This window comes from Pongo abelii, chromosome 15, assembly GCF_028885655.2.
Source record: "Pongo abelii isolate AG06213 chromosome 15, NHGRI_mPonAbe1-v2.0_pri, whole genome shotgun sequence".
NCBI classification, from domain to species: Eukaryota; Metazoa; Chordata; class Mammalia; order Primates; family Hominidae; genus Pongo; species Pongo abelii.
In genome coordinates this window covers 61,595,977-61,615,459 of record NC_072000.2, presented here as the reverse complement: position 1 = coordinate 61,615,459, position 19,483 = coordinate 61,595,977, and positions in this window count along the sequence as shown.

Sequence of the window (19,483 nt, the reverse complement as noted above, 5' to 3'; positions counted from 1 at the left end):
GCCCAGTAGAACTCTCTGTGATTATGGAAATATTTCATATCAATATAGTAGCCACAAGTGGCTATTGAGCAGTTTCACTATGGCTAATACAATCGAGGAACTGCATTTCTATTTGTATTTAATTTTCATTCTCTTAAATAGCCAAATGTACGGCCAGGCACAGTGGCTCACACCGGTAATTCCAGCGCTTTGGGAAGCCATGGCAGTACGATCACTTGAGGCCAGAAGCTCAAGACTGCAGTGAGCTATGATTGTGGCACTGAATTCCAGCCAAGTTATCCAGGCAACAGGACAAGACCCTACCTCTAAAATAGATAAGTAGCCAAATATGGCTATTGGCTCCTATATCGGGCAGCACAGCTCTAGAGCCTCATTCTACCACACTACCCTTTGTGGCCTCCTGAAATCTCTATGCTTCGATGACACTATACTACTCCCCACAGGCTTAATCAAGCCACATTCTCTTTCTTGTTCTCTCTCTCTCTCCCCCTGTCATCACCTGGAAAACCTTTATCTAGGCTTCATGACATTATTTATTGCTATTTTTCTGGGAAGTCTTTTCTTATCTCCCACGCTGTACAACGTGGCTTCCTTGGCAGTCTCTGCTTACCCCCACTGAGTGCTGATCACCCTCCATGGTGGTTGTTGATCTACTGGTCTGAGTTACCAGTAGACCATGAACTGCTTGAGAGCAGGGGCTGTGTGACATTCATCACTGTGTTCCCAGTGCCTAGCACTTATAGACATATGGTAAATAAATGAATGGGTGGCTTTACACTGGAGATATGGCCCCCCACCCAAACTTTATTAGCTTAGTCTTAGTTAAGGACGGGCATTCTTATAGCTGAGACTGGTTAAAGGAAGGACTGAAAGGAGTTACATGTGTCACAGCCTTTCTCATGTTTCCACAAAACACCAATATGCTGAACTGATAAACTTCTTCCCTAAGAGGCTGGGTAGAGCATCTAACAAGTTAAGATATTCTGCACTCTGTGGGAAATCTAGTGCAAGAAGCCTAGCCTTTGTGGCATCTGCTTTGCTATTCGTTTTTATTCGAGTGTCCCTAGAAGTGTTGATGAGACAATAACAATGTAAGAAAAGACAACTCAGAATATCACACAATATCACTGGCTGGGCATCAAGGTAAATGAAAAACTTAATGTGTCAGGCCTTTGATTTCTCTGTCATTTTTTAAAAGGCAATGCCAGTCTCCTGGCATAGATAGATAACATGATATTAACTAAAATAATAACAATGATACAGTTTAAGCTTCATGAAAAATGCTATGAAGTAAATGAAATATGTTATTAGTAATTACAAATTAATTCATTATCAAAGTAGAGTAGTTTTGACTATTCGTTTTGACTATTTAAATGCCATGTTGGTGCAAACATTACGCTTGCCTTGTTTTTAAATGGCTGTTAAATAGTAGTAATCACTACTAACCCACACTCTAGCATCTTGCCATTACTTAATATGACATTTAAAATTGCACTTTGACATCTTTAAGAAATGAGTTGTTTTGCTCTTTTTGATGATTCATTTTGAAAAATTGAGTCAGCTACCCTGGAAAGCACTACTTCGGCCTATGACTGATCACCATAATTAGCTCAGTCTATATTAAGAAGACACTTCCCTTATGCTATTCATTCATTTATTCATTCAAAAATTATTAACTTCTAACCTCTGGCTTTGAAGTAGGGTAGTGTGTTAAACTGTTACCAATTGGCCCTTGCTGGCCTCTAGAGTAGCACTGTCTGATAGAACTTTCTGTGCTCATAGAAATGTTCTCTGTGCTGTGGAGAGGAATACAAAAGTATATAGAAAATGATCCCTGCTTCCAAAAGCTGCAACCTTTATAGGTAAGCTGTCACCCTGACAAAACAACTCAGAAATTTATTTAAATCAGCTTTGGGAATGTGAGATAGTCCCTTTAATTCAGGTAAAGTAGTCATAAATAAAGATAATAATACCTCTCCTTGTTACTGCTCATGGTCATTATGAGAATCAGACAGGATAATGTATGTCAGTCACTGGTCAAATACGGTTGTGCCTCCCATGTGCCTATGCTGTGCCTTAGATGAGCCACATTCAGTCAGGTATGAAGAATAATTAAGGGAGGAAGACAAAGACTCTGCCTGAGTGGGTGGGAGCACCGTGTTAAGGTTTCAGTTATCCTGCCTCTTTATCCACACATTTTCCTTTCCCAAAGTCCAGGAGACGATGGCTTCTGTAGGTTCCTGAGTGGCCAGCACAGTCCAGGGATGAAGAGCACCACGCTTCGACCTTGACTCTGCACTTCTTAGAGATGGAACTTTGGCAAATGAGTAACCTCTCTCTGCACCTCACTTTCATTAGCAGCAAAACGAGGATATTAGTATCATTTGGGATTGTTGAAAAAAATAAAATGAAATGCCATGTGTGAAGATCTCAATGCACAGCTGGACAGGCCAGAAGTAGTAACTGCTGTCAGAATTTCCTCTACTGCTCACCTCCCTCGAGGTCCTCATCTAGACCTTTCACCTACAGATTTGGCCCTCAGGCCTGTCCTTTTGGTCACTTATTTCACAGCCCTGTGCCCCAGCAAAGTCACAGAGCCTAATGTCAAGCAGGGAATTTTACCCAAAATAAAAGAGAGAGACAAAAGAGAAGCCTGGCACGAGGAATGCTCCAAGGAACAAAAAAAGGATATGCCTTTTCCATCTGCCTGGTTCCTCTGGGCATCTTGCATCACGGCATTCTTGCCCAGTCAGTGGAACTAATTGCCTGACAAAGAGACAGACTAGCGACTTGGGCTCTGAAATTAAAATCACTCCAACCACATCCTGATCTCTTCACAAACAGATTATAGGCAAATCAATTTTGCTCATCCAGGCTTTGCTTGCCTGTTAATTTTGTGCAGGCACTTTGTCAAGATTCACCAGAGGACAAATGATTTGGAGAAGGACAATGTAAGAGATAAAAGCACGAACAGTATAACTGGCCAAGCATTAGAATATTTCTGATATTTAAGTACAAATCCTCTTTCTTACTTATCCATAAACCCCTGTCACAAATACAAAGAACACCTAGCACAGGCCATGCTGGTTAATCTGGCAGGCTAGAACAAGAAGTCTCTATTCATTCTAATTATTTTTATTCTTTTTTTTTCTTTTTTCCTCCACATCTGTAGCAATTGTAGGTGAAGTGAGAACAGGGAGAGTGTAGGGGGTAACGGTGTTGGGGTGCTAGCACTGAGACCCCAGAAGCAGGAGGAGAAGCATCACACTTCAATGCTCTCATTGGCCAGGATGCTCCACATGTGTTCCACAAAAGCAAAGGCTACTTTATTGTTGTTTGCTGGAGACAGGAGCATCGTATCCTTTTGGAGCTTGAGGGATCTTAAGAGCAAGAAATCTTTACCAGAGCTCCAAGAATGGGCTTCAGGGGCTGTCCCAAGAACCCCCGACAGAGTTTATCAAATACTGTGAACTTCACCGCTTTACTCTGGAGGAATAAATTCTGAGAATGCAGAGGCTCTAAAACCACACTGTCCTACATGTAAGCCACTAGCCACACGTGGCTACTGAAATGTGACTAGTACAAATTAAGATGTGTTGTGTCAAACACACCAAAATTTGAAGGCTTGGTATTAATAGCTCCATATTTATTACTATTGAAATTAGAATGTTTTGGATATATTGGGTTAAATAAAATGTATTATAAAATCATTTTAACATGTTTCTTTTTAGCTTTTAACTACTAGAACATTTTTAATTAATATATAAGTGGCTTGCATTTGTGGCTCAAATTATATTTCTATTGGACAGCACCACTCTAACAGGTTAAAAATCACTTGCTTGGAAGACGTCCTTACTCCATTTAGGCTGCTATAACAAAATAGCTTAGACCGGGTGGCTTCAAAAAGCAAACATTTCTCACTCATAGTTCCGGAGGCTGGGAAATCCAAGATCAAGGAGCTGGGAGATTTAGTGTCTGTTGAGGACCTGTTTCCTGGCTCTTAGAAGGCACCTTCTGGATGTGGCCTTACATGACAGAAGGGGTGAATAAGCTCCTTCAAGTCTCTTTTAAAAGAGCACTAATCACATTCATGAGAGTGGGCTCTCATGACCTTATCACCTCTCAGAAGGCCCACCTCTTAATACCATCACCTTGGGGGTTAAAATTTTAACATATAAATTTTGCGAAAACACAGACATTCAGACCACAGCAAAGGGATAGAGAACAGTGAAAGAAATTTGGGAGGACAAACCAGCTTTGGAAAGAGACAATTATTCGGTCAGATTCTGTCAGCCAAGACAAAATATACTGAGTATTGCTTATGTCAGGCAAGCAATAACTGCCAGCAAGGAGAGGGAAGAAATAGAGACAAGGACAGCATTTTAAAATTGCAACCAACTGGAAAACTTTGTGAAGAGCTGGAAAAATAAGTCGGTTGAAACGGGCAAGGAACTTTCATCTGATACCAGCTCTTATTGATGCAGAAGTGATAGCATCTGCTTTGAATGCTGGAAAGTCAAAAGACTGATGAGAATTCAAGTGGAAAGAAAGGCATTATTTTGGAAAAGACCACTTTTAATTTTAGACATTGTAATTAACTTGCAGAAAAAAGCTAGATTGTATTTTTTAGAAAGTAATAGGATTGCCTACTCTTATGACATAAAACAGCAAGTAATAAAGGTGAAAATCTGGAATTCATTAAACAGTTTCTGATATTAATAAGATCAGGATAGATCTGGCTTATTGAGAATATAAATACCTCTCGTCAATGGTTAGAATATATTCCCCAAGACAGAACTGTGTCCAGGGACAGGCTAGTTAACTAGCTATCAGGAATATTCATAAGATGGCATCTACCCAGGAGAGGTTACCAGTGTTTTGGATCTGGTCGCCTGCACTGTGGGGCCAGAAACTAAGTCTTGTCAATGTTTTAAAAACTACCCCAGTGATTCTCAAATTGTGGTTCCTTAATCAGCAGCATCAGCAGCATCTGGGAATTTGGTATAAATGCAAATTCTTCAGCTTCATCCCAGACCTAGTGAAGTAGAATTTCTAGGGATAAAGTCCAGGAATCTGGTTTTAACAAGACTTGCTTGGTATTAACCAAGCACACACTCAGATAATGCAGGTGATCTGAAAGCCTGCTAAAATGTGAAAGTCACTAGATTAATGACCACTGTGCTACAAATATAAAATGAATTCATCAATAATCATAAATTGAACTGTCATATGTACTAAAACTCTCACATTAGTAAGACTAGTACAATCTTTCCCTAAAAGCCAAATCTCCCTGGGAAGCTGAACATTAATGAAAAGGTTGCTTGGTTAACCTGAAATTAAAGCAATGAGAATCAGATGTATGATTCAAACTCTTCACTTCTATTTTTAATTTCCATTTCAACTTCCACTCCCTTGTGGGGATGGACTTATTCTGCTGGACAATACCAAGTAGTAAAGAGAAGAATCAAGAACGACTGGTACAACTGCTCCCATGCCAAGCCAATTACAAAGTCCACTAGAAGAATGTATCCTACCAAATCCTAGTTTGAACTTCCCCTGAGCAAAAGATATTAACAAGTAGACATCACAGAGTTGCCAACACTTGATTTATAGACACTGTTTATGACCAAAACAGTCCAAGTATACATGATACCCTGATTACTTCCCTTAAATATAATTCTTGTTCGGATATAATTAGGTGTTACATTTACCTAGATAAGTGATGCACTGAAACTAAGACCTCTGCATTATTTCCTTCAGTGTCCTTGGCTCTTCCACTCCTAAAATCCCAAGAATGCAGAAACAAGGTACTCTCCATCTTCTCTATCTTATTGGCTATGTAATATATCTGGGCACATATAGCTAAAATTTCCACCTTGTTATATTTTTATTTGCATTAACCCATATTAATATCAAAATATTTCCAGTTTTCATCTTCTTTCATAAAGCCTCCTATAAAATCCAATTATAATGTAATTTTTAAACTCCCATTTATTGCTTAAATGGGACTATATCTATGAATACAGTATACAACATGTTATTTTTAAACTCCCATAGATTGCTTAAATTGACTATATCTATGAATATAGTATAGAACATGTTATTTTGAAATATGTATACACTGTGGAATAGCTGAATCCAGGTAATTAACATATGTTTTACCTTGCATACTTATCTTTATTGTGGCAAGAACACTTAAAATCTACTCTCAGAAATTTTCAAGAATAGAATCCATTGTTATTAACTATAGTCGTCATGTTTTTCCATAGATCTCTTAGAATTATTCCTTGTACCTGACTGAAATTTTGTATCCTTTGACCATCTCCCTAATCCCCACTCCCACCCCTATTCCAGCCTCTGGAAACTACTATTAGTCTACTCTCTGCTTCTATGAGTTCAACTTTTTTAGATCCTACATATAAGTGAGAACATGAGGTAATTGTATGACTTGTAATTTTTAAACTTTAAATTTTTATTTTTAATAATTCTATTACTGTCGACTATCACCAGAAAAATCCTCTTTCATCTGAAAGTTTGCCCTTTTCTTCAATAACCTCTACATATGATCTGAGCAGTGCTGAATAGACACTGCAGTGTTTTCTGTTTCATGTTGATCACTCTCTTCTAATTGATAGATTTCTTCTCCTAGAAATGTTAACATGATTGATTATATTTAAGCTGAATTTTGAGGCTTTTTCTACTCCTGGCCTAGACACCATTTTTATTACCTAATCTTACTAATTGTGTTGATTTTTATTGCTTAACTCTCAGTTTTCCAAGGGCTTCTCTGACATATCTGTATCTCCTTTTCATTTTTATCCCCTCTCTTTATGACTCCAGCAATATAAAAGTCCATATTTATAATGGTGAGGCTGTGAGTCTACATGTTCTAAAATTTCTTCTGAACCGAGGAAAACTACTGTTCAATATGGTTTTGGAATTGGTATATTTGAATTGACTATGATTCTTAGAAAACTTGCAATCCTGCTCTTCCAAGTGAGAGCCAAATGTTAACTAGAATATTTATTTAATGAAAACAATCTATTCCTGATCCATTAAAATGACAGCTTATGTTCTAATTATAGAATATATCATAGTCATTTAGTTATTTTGTCAAATAGTCTTAATATAATTTCTGGTATCTACTGACAGTCAAAATCTTTTTTTTTTTTTTTTTTTTTTTTTGAGATGGAGTCTTGCTGTTTCACCCCGGCTGGAGTGCAGTGGCATGATCTCAGCTCACTGCAACCTCCACCTCCCAGGTTCAAGCGATTCTCCTGCCTCAGCATGCCAGGTAGCTGAGATTACAGTCGGCCACCAACACGCTAGGCTAATTTTTGTATTTTTAGTAGAGACAGGATTTTACAATGTTCACCAGGCTGATCTTGAACTCCTTACCTCAAATGATCTGCCTGCCTCAGCCACCTAAAGTGCTGGGATTACAAGTGTGAGCCACCATACCTGGCCTAATTAGTCAAAATCTTATGAGAGACTTCTGGCTCCAAAATGGCAGCCAAGGAGCAAGCTGGTTTTACTTTCCCCACCCACAGAAAGCCAAAAGCACTGAGATCAGCATCAGCAATATCCCAGAACTCAAATATGAGGATGAAACAGTTCCTGGGGCCACAGAGAAGTGAAAAAAAAAACAAAAAACGAATGGTAAGAGAATTGGACTTCCATATCCACAATACCTCACACTGCAATCTGCCTTGTACCGAGCACATGGAAAATTTTCCTCCAACTCATGGTTTCTACACTGGAAAAAAGTGAGACTGAGGTTGACAACCAACTCCTCCACCATCTTGGATTTCCTGGCAGGAGACCTAATCCTTCCTCAACCTACAGGAAGTTCCATGAGTTCCAGAAGGGAGAAATATCCCTGAGGACAGCCCGAGAGAGAAAGGAGAAGTGAGGATACCATTTCCAGCCCTGGAAACTTTGCTCTGTAATCAGCCAAAGGATATACCAAATCAGAGTGGCTGTTCAGCAGCTCCATGCTATAGGAGGTTCACACCACAGGTCCCCGAGGCACAAATCCCTAGTCAGCCTTCCCACACTGCTGGGTTATCCCCCTTGGGACTGCCCCAATTTGAGATTGTCAGTGTTCCAGTTACTAAAGCCAATCAAACCTGGGCTTAAAATGTCATCTAGTACCAAAAAAAGAGGCATCAGCCTGAAAAAACAAAAAACAAAAAAGAAAAGAAAGAAATTTAACAGATTTAACAGATAAATTACAAAGAATCTCTAGGCAAACATGTCCAATAAAAACCAAAACAAGCCAGAAAGAAGGCTAGAATAAATAACTAATTTGTCAATGCAAAGACATAGATGTGCATCCACAAGACACAACAACAAACAGGGAACCATGACCTACCCAAATGGACAAAGCAAGGAACCAGTGACTGACCTTAACAAGATGGTGATATATGAGCTCTTTGACCAAGAATTAAAATAGAACATTTAACAAAACTCAGTGATCTTCAAGATAATGCAGGAAAGCAATCCAGAAATTTATTAGAGAAATTTAACAAAGAGATTAAAGTAATTTTAAAAATCAAACAGAAATCTTAGAACTGAGAAATATACTTACTAAACTGAAAAATTCATTCGAGGGTTTCAACAGAATAGATCAAGCAGAGGAAAGAATTGGTGAGCTTGAAGACAGGCTATTTGAAAACACACAGAGGAGAAAAAAGAAGACAGAATAAAAAGCAAAGAACACCCATAAGATATAGAAAATTACCTTAAAAAGACCAGATATAAGAAGTATTAATGTTCAAAAGAGAGAAAGAACAAGGGGTAGAAAGCTTATTCAAAACTTTCCAAAATTTGGAAGAGATATAAATATCCAGGTATAGGAAGATCAGAAAGAAAACCAAAGAGATTTGACCCAAATAAGACTACCCCAGTTGGGCACAGTGGCTCACACCTGTAATGCCAGCACTTTGGGAGGCCAAGGCAGGCAGATCACCTGAGGTCAGGAGTTCAAGACCAGCCTGGCCAACATGGTGAAACCCTGTCTCTACTAAAAATACAAAAATTAGCCAGCTGTGGTGGCATGTACTTGTAGTCCCAGGTACTTGGGAGCCCAAGACAGGAGAGTCACTTGAATCCAGGAGGCAGAGGTTGCAGTGAGCCAAGATCATGCCATTGCACTCTAGCCTGGGCAACAAGAACAAAACTCCATCTAAAAAAAAAATAAACTACCCCAAGGAATATAATAAGCAAACCCTAAAAAGTCAAGGACAAAGAGAGCATCGTAAAAGCAGCAAACAAAAGAAAGCAAATAACAATAAAGCACTTCCAATTCATCTGGCACCAGACTTCTCAACAGAAACCACACTAAAAAGTGAGTGGGATGACAGTTTCAAAGTGCTCAAGAAAAGAACCTTGGCATCTAAGAATGCTGCATGCAGCAAAGCTATCCTTCAAATATGAAGAAGAGATAAAGTCTTTCCTAGACAAATAAAAGCTGAGAGAATTCACCAAAAGCAGACCTGTCTTGTTAGACATGCCAAAGGAAGTACTTCAACCTAAAAACAAAAAACATTAATAAAAAAATTTTTTTAAGGTATAAAACCCACTGGTAAAAATACGTACATGGAAAAACTCAGAATACTCTAATACTTTAATGGTGGTATGCAATCCATTCATAACTCTAGTATAAAACCTAAAAGGTAATTCTATCAAAAACAATAAAAGCTACATCAGCCTATTAAGATATAGGCAATATAAAAATATGTACATTAAAACATAAAAAAATCAAAATGCAAGGGGATGGAGTTAAAGTGTAGATCAAGCTTGTACAACCTGTGGTCCACAGGCTGCATGCAGCTCAGGACAGCTTTGAATGCAGCCCAACACAAATTTGTAAACTTTCTTAAAACATTATGTGATTTTTTGTGCCTTTTTTTTTTTTTTTTTTTTTAGATCATCATCTATCGGTTAGTGTTACTGTATTTTATGTGTAGCTCAAGACAGTTCTTCCAGTGCGGCCCAGGGATGCCAAAAGATTGGACACCTCTGGTGTAGATGGTTTTTTTTAATTTTTTTCTTTGATTTTTTTTATTTATGATCTAAGTTAGGTTGTCATCTCTTTAAAATAATTTGCTATATCTATAAGATGCTTTTGTAATTCTCATGGTAACCACAATGCAAAAATCTACCAAGCAAATGGAAAACAACATAAAGCAGGGGTTGCAATCCTAGTCTCGGATAAAACAGACTTTAAACCAACAAAGATCAAAAGAGACAAAGAAAGCCATTACATAATGGTAAACGGATCAATTCAACAAGAAGAGCTAACTATCCTAAATATATATGGACCCAATACAGGAGCACCCAGATTCATAAAGCAAATCCTGAGTGACCTACAAGAGACTTAGACTCCCACACAATAATAATGGAGACTTTAGCACCCCACCGTCAACATTAGACAGATCAACGAGACAGAAAGTTAACAAGGATATCCAGGAATTCAACTCAGCTCTGCACCAAGCCGACCTGACAGACATCTACAGAACTCTTCACCCCAAATCAACAGAATATACATTCTTTTCAGCACCACACCACACCTATTCCAAAATTGACCACATGGTTGGAAGTAAAGCTCTCCTCAGCAAATGTAAAAGAACAGAAATTACAACAAACTGTCTCTCAGACCAACCACAGTGCAATCAAACTAGAACTCAGGATTCAGAAACTCACTCAAAACAGCTCAACTACATGGAAACTGAACAACCTGCTCCTGAAAGACTACTAGGTACATAACAAAATGAAGGCAGTAATAAAGATGTTCTCTGAAACCAACGAGAACAAAGACACAACATACCAGAATCTCTGGGACACATTCAAAGCAGTGCGTAGAGGGAAATTTATACCACTAAATGCTCACAAGAGAAAGCAGGAAAGATCTAAAATTGACACCCTAACATCACAATTAAAAGAACTAGAAAAGCAAGAGAAAACACATTCAAAAGCTAGCAGAAGGCAAGAAATAACTAAGATCAGAGCAGAACTGAAGGAGATAGAGACACAAAAAAACCTTCAAAAAGTCAACGAATCCAGGAGCTGGTTTTTTGAAAAGATCAACAAAATTGATAGACCACTAGCAAGACTAATAAAGAAGAAAAGAGAGAAGAATCAAATAGATGCAATAAAAAATGATAAAGGGGATATCACCACCAATCCCACAGAAATACAAACTACCATCAGAGAATACTATAAACACCTCTATGCAAATAAACTAGAAAATCTAGAAGAAATGAATAAATTCCTTGACACATACACCTTCCCAAGACTAAACCAGGAAGAAGTTGAATCTCTGAATAGACCAATAACAGGCTCTGAAATTGAGGCAATAATTAATAGCTTACCAACCAAAAAAAGTCCAGGACCAGATGGATTCACAGCCGAATTCTACCAGAGGTACAAGGAGGAGCTGGTACCATTCCTTCTGAAACTATTCCAATCAATAGAAAAAGAGAGAATCCTCCCCAACTCATTTTATGAGGCCAGCATCATCCTGATACCAAAGCCTGGCAGGGACACAACAAAAAAAGAGAATTTTAGACCAATATCCCTGATGAACATTGATGCAAAAATCCTCAATATAATACTGGCAAACCAAATCCAGCAGCACATCAAAAATCTTATCCACCATGATCAAGTGGGCTTCATCCCTGGGATGCAAGGCTGGTTCAACATATGCAAATCAATAAACGTGATCCAGCATATAAACAGCACCAATGACAAAAACCACATGATTATCCAATAGGTGCAGAAAAGGCCTTTGACAAAATTGAACTACGCTTCATGCTAACAGCTCTCAATAAATAAGGTATTGATGGGATGTATCTCAAAATAATAAGAGCTATCTATGACAAACCCACAGCAAATATCATAATGAATGGGCAAACACTGGAAGCATTCCCTTTGAAAACTGGCACAAGACAGGGATGCCCTCTCTCACCACTCCTATTCAACATAGTGTTGGAAGTTCTGGCCAGGGCAATCAGGCAGGAGAAGGAAATCAAGGGTATTTAATTAGGAAAAGAGGAAGTCAAATTGTCCCTGTTTGCAGATGAGATGATTGTATACCTAGAAATCCCCATCGTCTCAGCCCAAAATCTCCTTAAGCTGATAAGCAACTTCAGCAAAGTCTCAGGATACAAAATCAATGTGAAAAATCACAAGCATTCTTATACACCAATAGAGACAAACAGAGAGCCAAATCATGAGTGAACTCCCATTCACAATTACTTCAAAGAGAATAAAATGCCCAGGAATCCAACTTACAAGGGATGTGAAGGACCTCTTCAAGGAGAACCACAAACCACTGCTCAATGAAATAAAAGAGGATACAAACAAATGGAAGAACATTCCATGCTCATGGGTAGGAAGTATCAATATTGTCAACATGGCCATACTGTCCAAGGTAATTTATAGATTCAATGCCATCCCCATCAAACTACCAATGACTTTCTTCACAGAATAGGAAAAAACTATTTTAAAGTTCATATGGAACCAAAAAAGAGCCCGCATTGCCAAGTCAATCTTATGCCAAAGGAACAAAGCTGGAGACATCACAGTACCTGACTTCAAACTATACTACAAGGCTACAGTAACCAAAACAGAGATATAGATCAATAGAACAGAACAGAGCCCTCAGAAATAATGCCACTTATCTACAACTATCCGATCTTTGACAAACCTGACAAAAACAAGAAATGGGAAAAGGATTCCCTATTTAATAAATGGTGCTGGGAAAACTGGCTAGCCATATGCAGAAAGCTGAAACTGGATCCCTTCCTTACACCTTATACAAAAATTAATTCAAGATGGATTAAAGACTTACATGTTGGACCTAAAACCATAAAAACCCTAGAAGAAAACCCAGGCAATACCATTCAGGACATAGGCATGGGCAAGGACTTCATGACTAAAACACCAAAAGCAATGGCAACAAAAGCCAAAATTGACAAATGGGATCTAATTAAACTAAAGAGCTTCTGCACAGCAAAAGAAACTACCATCAGAGTGAACAGGCAACCTGCAGAATGGGAGAAAATTTGTGCAACCTACTCATCTGACAAAGGGCTAATATCCAGAATCTACAATGAACACAAACAAATTTACAAGAAAAAAACAAACAACCCCATCAACAAGTGGTCAAAGGATATGAACAGACACTTCTCAAAAGAAGACATTTATGCAGCCAACAGACACATGAAAAAATGCTCATCATCACTGGCCATCAGAGAAATGCAAATCAAAACCACTACGAGATACCATCCCACACCAGTTAGAATGGCGAACATTAAAAAGTCAGGAAACGACAGGTGCTGGAGAGGACGTGGAGACATAGGAAAGTTTTTACACTGTTCGTGGGACTGTAAACTAGTTCAACCATTGTGGAAGTCAGTGTGGCAATTCCTCAGGGATCTAGAACTAGGAATACCATTTGACCCAGCCATCCCATTACTGGGTATATACCCAAAGGATTATAAATCATGCTGCTATAAAGACACATGCACACGTATGTTTATTGCGGCATTATTCACAATAGCAAAGACTTGGAACCAACCCAAATGTCCAACAGTGATAGACTGGATTAAGAAAATGTGGCACATATACACCATGGAATACTATGCAGCCATAAAAAAATGATGAGTTCATATCCTTTGTAGGGACATGGATGAAATTGGAAATCATCATTCTCAGTAAACTATCACAAGAACAAAAAACCAAACACTGTGTATTCTCACTCATAGGTGGGAATTGAACAATGAGAACACATGTACACAGGAAGGGGAACATCACACTCTGAGGACTGTTGTGGGGTGGGGGGAGGGGGGAGGGATAGCATTAGGAGATATACCTAATGTTAAATGACGAGTTAATTGGTGCAGCACACCAACATGGCACAGGTATACGTATGTAACAAACCTGCACGTTGTGCACATGTACCCTAAAACTTAAAGTATAATTAAAAAAAAACAAATTCAAAAGAGTAGAAATCATATCAAGTATCTTTTCTGACCACAATGAAATAAAACTAGAAATCAATAACAAGAGAAACCTCAGAAACTACACAAACACATGGAAATTAAACAACATGTTCTTGAAGGAATCAATGAAGAAATAACAAAGGAAATTTTTAAATTTCTTAAAACAAATAAAAATGGAAATACAACATACCCAAATCTATGCTATACAGCAAAAGCAGTTCTAAGAGAAACATTTATAGGAATAAATGCCTGTATCAAAAAAGTAGAAAGATTTCAAGTAAACAACCTAATGATGTCCCTCAAGGAGCTGGAAATGCAATAACAAACTAAATCCCAAGTTAGTAGAAGGAAAGAAATCACAAAGATCAGAGCAGGAAAAAAATGAAATTGAGGCTAAAAAAAATACAGAAGATCAACAAAACAAAAAGTTTTTTTTTTTTTGGCAAGAAAAACAAAATTTACAAATCCTTAGCTAGACTAACCACGAAAAAAAAAGACCTAAGTAAATAAAATCAGACTTAAAAAAAGCAAACATAACAATTGAGATCACAGACATACAAGAATCATTATAGATTATTATGAACAACTATACACTAACAAATTAGAAAACCTAGAAGAAGTGGGTGAATTCCTGGACACATAAAACCTACCAAGATTCATGGTTTATGAAGAAATAGAAAACCTCAACAAATCAATAGTGAGTTATGAGATTGAACCTGTAAAAAAAAAAAACAAAGGAGTCTTCTATTTAAGAAAAGCCCACAACATGATGGCCTCACTGCTGAATTCTACCAAACATTTAAATAACTAATACCAATTCTACTCAAACTCTTCAAAGAAAATTGAAGCAATGTGAATACTTCTAAACTCATTCCATGGGGCCAGCATTACCCTGATGTCAAACCCAGACAAGAGCACAACAAAAAAAGAACACTATACACCAATATCCCTGATGAACATAGATGCAAAAATTATCAAAAAAATACTAGCAAACCAAATTCAACAACACATTAAAAAGATCATTCACAATGATTAAGTGGGATTCATCCCAGGGATGCAAGGATAGTTTAACATATGCAAATCAATAAATGTGATACATCACAATAACAGAACCAAGAACAAAAACTATATGATCATTTAAATAGATGCCAGAAAGCATTCTATAAAATTCAACATCCTTTTATTATAAAAAAACTCTCAACAAACTGGGCATTGCAAGAATATTCCTCAAAATAATGAGAGCCATATACAACAAACTCACAGCTACTATTATACTGAACAGGGAAAAATTGCAGGCCATTCCTCTAAGGACTAAAACAAGGCAAGGATGCCTACTTTAACCACTTTTATTCAACATAATACTAGAAGTCCTGGCCAGAGTGATTAGGCAAAAGAAAGAAATAAGGGGTATCCAAACTGGAAAGGAAGAAGTCAAATTAGCTTTGTTTGTAGACATGATCTTATACTTAGAAAAACCTAAAAACTCTGTCAAAAAACGTTTGCTTTTGTTGTCTGTGCTACAAAAAAATTCAATGAAGTTTCAGGATGAACATAAAAATATCAGTAGGATTTGTATGTACCGACAACAAACAATCTGAAAAGGAAATCAAGAAAATAATCCTATTTTAACAGCTACAAAGAATACAAAATACCTAGGAATTAATTTAGCCAAAGAAATGAAAGCTCAATACAAGAAAAAATATAAAATGCTGATTAAAGAAATTAAAAAGGACCCACAAAAATGGAAAGATATTTCATGTTCCTGAATTGGAAGAATTAATATTGTTACAATGACAAATACCATCCAAAGCAATTTACAGAGTCAATGTTATCCCTATCAAAATACCAACGACAATGTGGTCTAGGCAAAGAATTCATGACTAAGACCTCAAAAGTACAGGCAACAAAAACAAGAATAGACAAATGGGACTTAAACTAAAAGGTTTCTGCACAGCAAAAAAATAACAGAGTGAAGAGACAACCTGTAGAATGGGAGGAAATATTTGCAAAATAGGCATCCAACAAGAGTCTAATACCCAGAATATACAAGGAACTCAAGCAACTCAACAAAAACAGAAGACAAATAATCCTATTAAAAAGTGGGCAAAAACTAACGCAGGAACAGAAAACCAAACACCACATGTTCTTACTTATAAGTAGGAGCTGAACAATGAGAATACATAAACACAGGGAAGGGAACAACAAACACTGGGGCCTTTCAGGGTTTGGAGGAGGGAGAGCATTGGGATAAATAGCTAATGCATGCAGGGCTTAATACCTGGGTGATGGGTTGATAGGTGCAGCAAACCACCATGGCAGATGTTTACTATGCAAGAAACCTGCACATCTATCCCGAAACTTAAAATTTAATTTTTTTTTAAAGTGGGCAAAGGATATAAACATTTCTCAAAAGAAGACAAATAGGCAACAGATATATTTTTTAAATACTCAACATCATTAATCACTAGAGAAATGCAAATTAAAACCACAATGTAATATCATCTTACACCAGTCAGAACGGCTACTATTAAAAAGTCAAAAAATAAGAGATGTTGGCGAGGATATGGAGATGAGGAAACTCTTAAACACTGTTGGTAGGAATGTAAATTAGTACAACCTCTATGGAAAATGGTATGGCGATATTTCAAAGAACTAAAAATAGAACTACCATTAGACCCAGCAATTCCACTACTGGGTATCTTCCAAAAGGAAAAGAAATCAGTATACCAAAAAGATACCTGCTCTCACATGCTTATCACAGCACTATTCACATTAGCTAAGATATGGAGTCAACCTAAATGTCCATCAATGGATGATTAGATAAAGAAAATATGGTATATATATATACAATGGAATACTATTTGGCCATAAAAAAGAATGAAATCATGCCTTTTGCAGCAACATGGATGGAACTGGAGGTAATCATTTTAAATGAAAGAAGCCAGACACAGAAAGACAAATATCACATGTTCTCACTATAAGTAGGTGTTACAAAAGGTATACCTGTGGATGCAGAGAGTGGAATGATATTCTAGATAATGAAGACTCAGAGGAGGAGGGGGGAAAGGGGATGATGAGAAATTACTCAATGGGTACAATATATGTTGTTCAGGTGATGGATGCCCTAAAACCCCTGACCTGACCACTACACATGTAACAAAATTGCACTTACACCCCATAAATTTATATATATATGTGTGTATATATATACACCCATAAATTTATATATATATGTGTATATATATACATATATACGTATATATATATATATAAAATTTAACATCAGAATTCAAATAGTGGCATATATATTTATACATTTATAAATGTATAAATATATAGGGCATATATATAGTGTGTGTGTGTGTGTATATATATATATATATATATATATATAAAATTTAACATCAGAATTCAAGTAGGGGCATGCACTGCAAGACATGTGTGAGGTGTCTTGGAGTAAATATTGTGTTCCAGTTCCTCCTCTCTTAGATGCTCCTTCTCCTCCTACTCCCTAAATATTATGAGATAATTAAACATGTTGTGAACTAACCTTGGTGAAAGAACACACTTGAGACTATAGTTGGTATCATGGTAATTGTAGTCTGAGTCTGTGTATGCAACAAAACTGCAATTGTACCCCATGAATTTATATAAATGAAAGAATTTAAAAATTTAAAATAAAAATCAACAAAATACCAATGACATCCTTCACAGAAATAGAAAAAAAAAAGGTCCTAAAATTTATATAGAACCACAAAAGATCCCAAATAGCCATGGCAAATAATATAGTTTGGCTGTGTCCCCACCCAAATCTCAACTTGAATTGTAGCTCCCATAATCCTTATGTCTCATGGGAGGGACCTGGTGTGAGGTAATTAAATAATGGGGCAATTTTCCCATGCTATTCTCATGATAGTGAAAATAGTGAATATATCTCATGAGATCTGTTTTTTGTTTTTTTGTTTTTGTTTTTGTTTTTGGAGAGTTTAGCTCTGTCACCCAGGCTGGAGTGCAGTGGCACAATCTCCACTCGCTGCAACCTCCGCCTCCTGGGTTCAAGCAATTCTCCTGCCTCAGCCTCCTGAGTAACTGGGACTATAGGTGTGTGCCACCACACCTGGCTAATTTTTTGTATTTTAGTAAAAACAGGGTTTCACCATGTTTCCCAGGCTGTTCTCGAACTTCTGAGCTCAGGCAATCCACCCACCTCAGCCTCCTAAAGTGCTAGGATTACAGGTGTGAGCCACTATGCCTGGCTGAGATCTGGTGGTTTTCTAAAGGGCAGTTCCCCTGCACATGCTCTCTTGCCTGCCACCATGTAAGATGTGCCTTTGCTCCTCCTTCATCTTCCACCATGATTGTGAGGCCTCCCCAGCCATGTGGAATTGTGAGTCCATTAAAACTCTTTTTCTTAATAAATTACCCAGTCTTGGGTATGTCCTTATAGCAGCATGAGAATGGACTAATACAGTAAATTGGTACCAGTAGAGTGGGGTACTGTTGTAAGGACAGCTAAAAATGTGGAAGTGACTTTGGAATTCGGTAACAAGCAGAGGTTGGAACAGTTTGGAGGGCTCAGAAGAAAATAGGAAAATGTGGGAAAGTTTGGAACTTCCTAGAGACTTGAAGGGCTCAGAAAACAGGAAGATGTGGGAAAGTTTGGAGCTTCCTAAAGATTTGTTGAATGGTTTTGACCAAAATGCTAGTAGTGATATGGACAATAAAGTCTAAGCTGAGGTGGTCCTGGAAAGAGATGAGGTACTTATTGGGAACTGGAGCAAAGGTGATTCTTGCTATGCATTAGCAAAGAGAATGGCAGCATTTTGCCCCTGCCCTAGAGATCTGTGAAACTTTGAACTTGAGAGAGATGATTTAGAGTATCTGGTGAAAAAAGTTTCTAAGCACCAAAGTGTTCAAGAGGTGACTTGGGTGCTCTTAAAAGCATTCAGTTTTATTCATTCACAAAGATATGGTTTGGAATTGGAACTTATGTTTAAAAGGGAAGTAGAAGATAAAAGTTTGGAAAGTTTTCAGCCTGATGAAGAGGAAAAGAAAAACCCATTTTCTGAGGAGAAATTCAAGTCAGCTGCAAAAAATTGCATAAGTAACAAGGAGCCAAATCTTAATCACCAGGACAATGGGGAAAATGTCTTCAGGTTATGTTGCAGGTCTTCATGGCAGCCCCTCCCATCACAGGACTGGAGGCCTAGGGGAAAAAATGGTTTCATGATCAGGGACCAGGGCCTTACTGCTTTCTCTAGTCTTAGGACTTGGTGCCCTGCATCCCAACCACAGCTAAAAGAGGCCAATGTACAGCTCAGGCGGTTGCTTCAGAGGGTGCAGGCCCCAAGCCTTGGCAGTTTATATGTGGTATTGGGCCTGTGGGTACACAGAAGTCAAGAATTGAGGTTTGGGAACCTCTGCCTAGATTTCAGAGGATGTATGGAAATGCCTGGATGTTCAGGCAGAAGTTT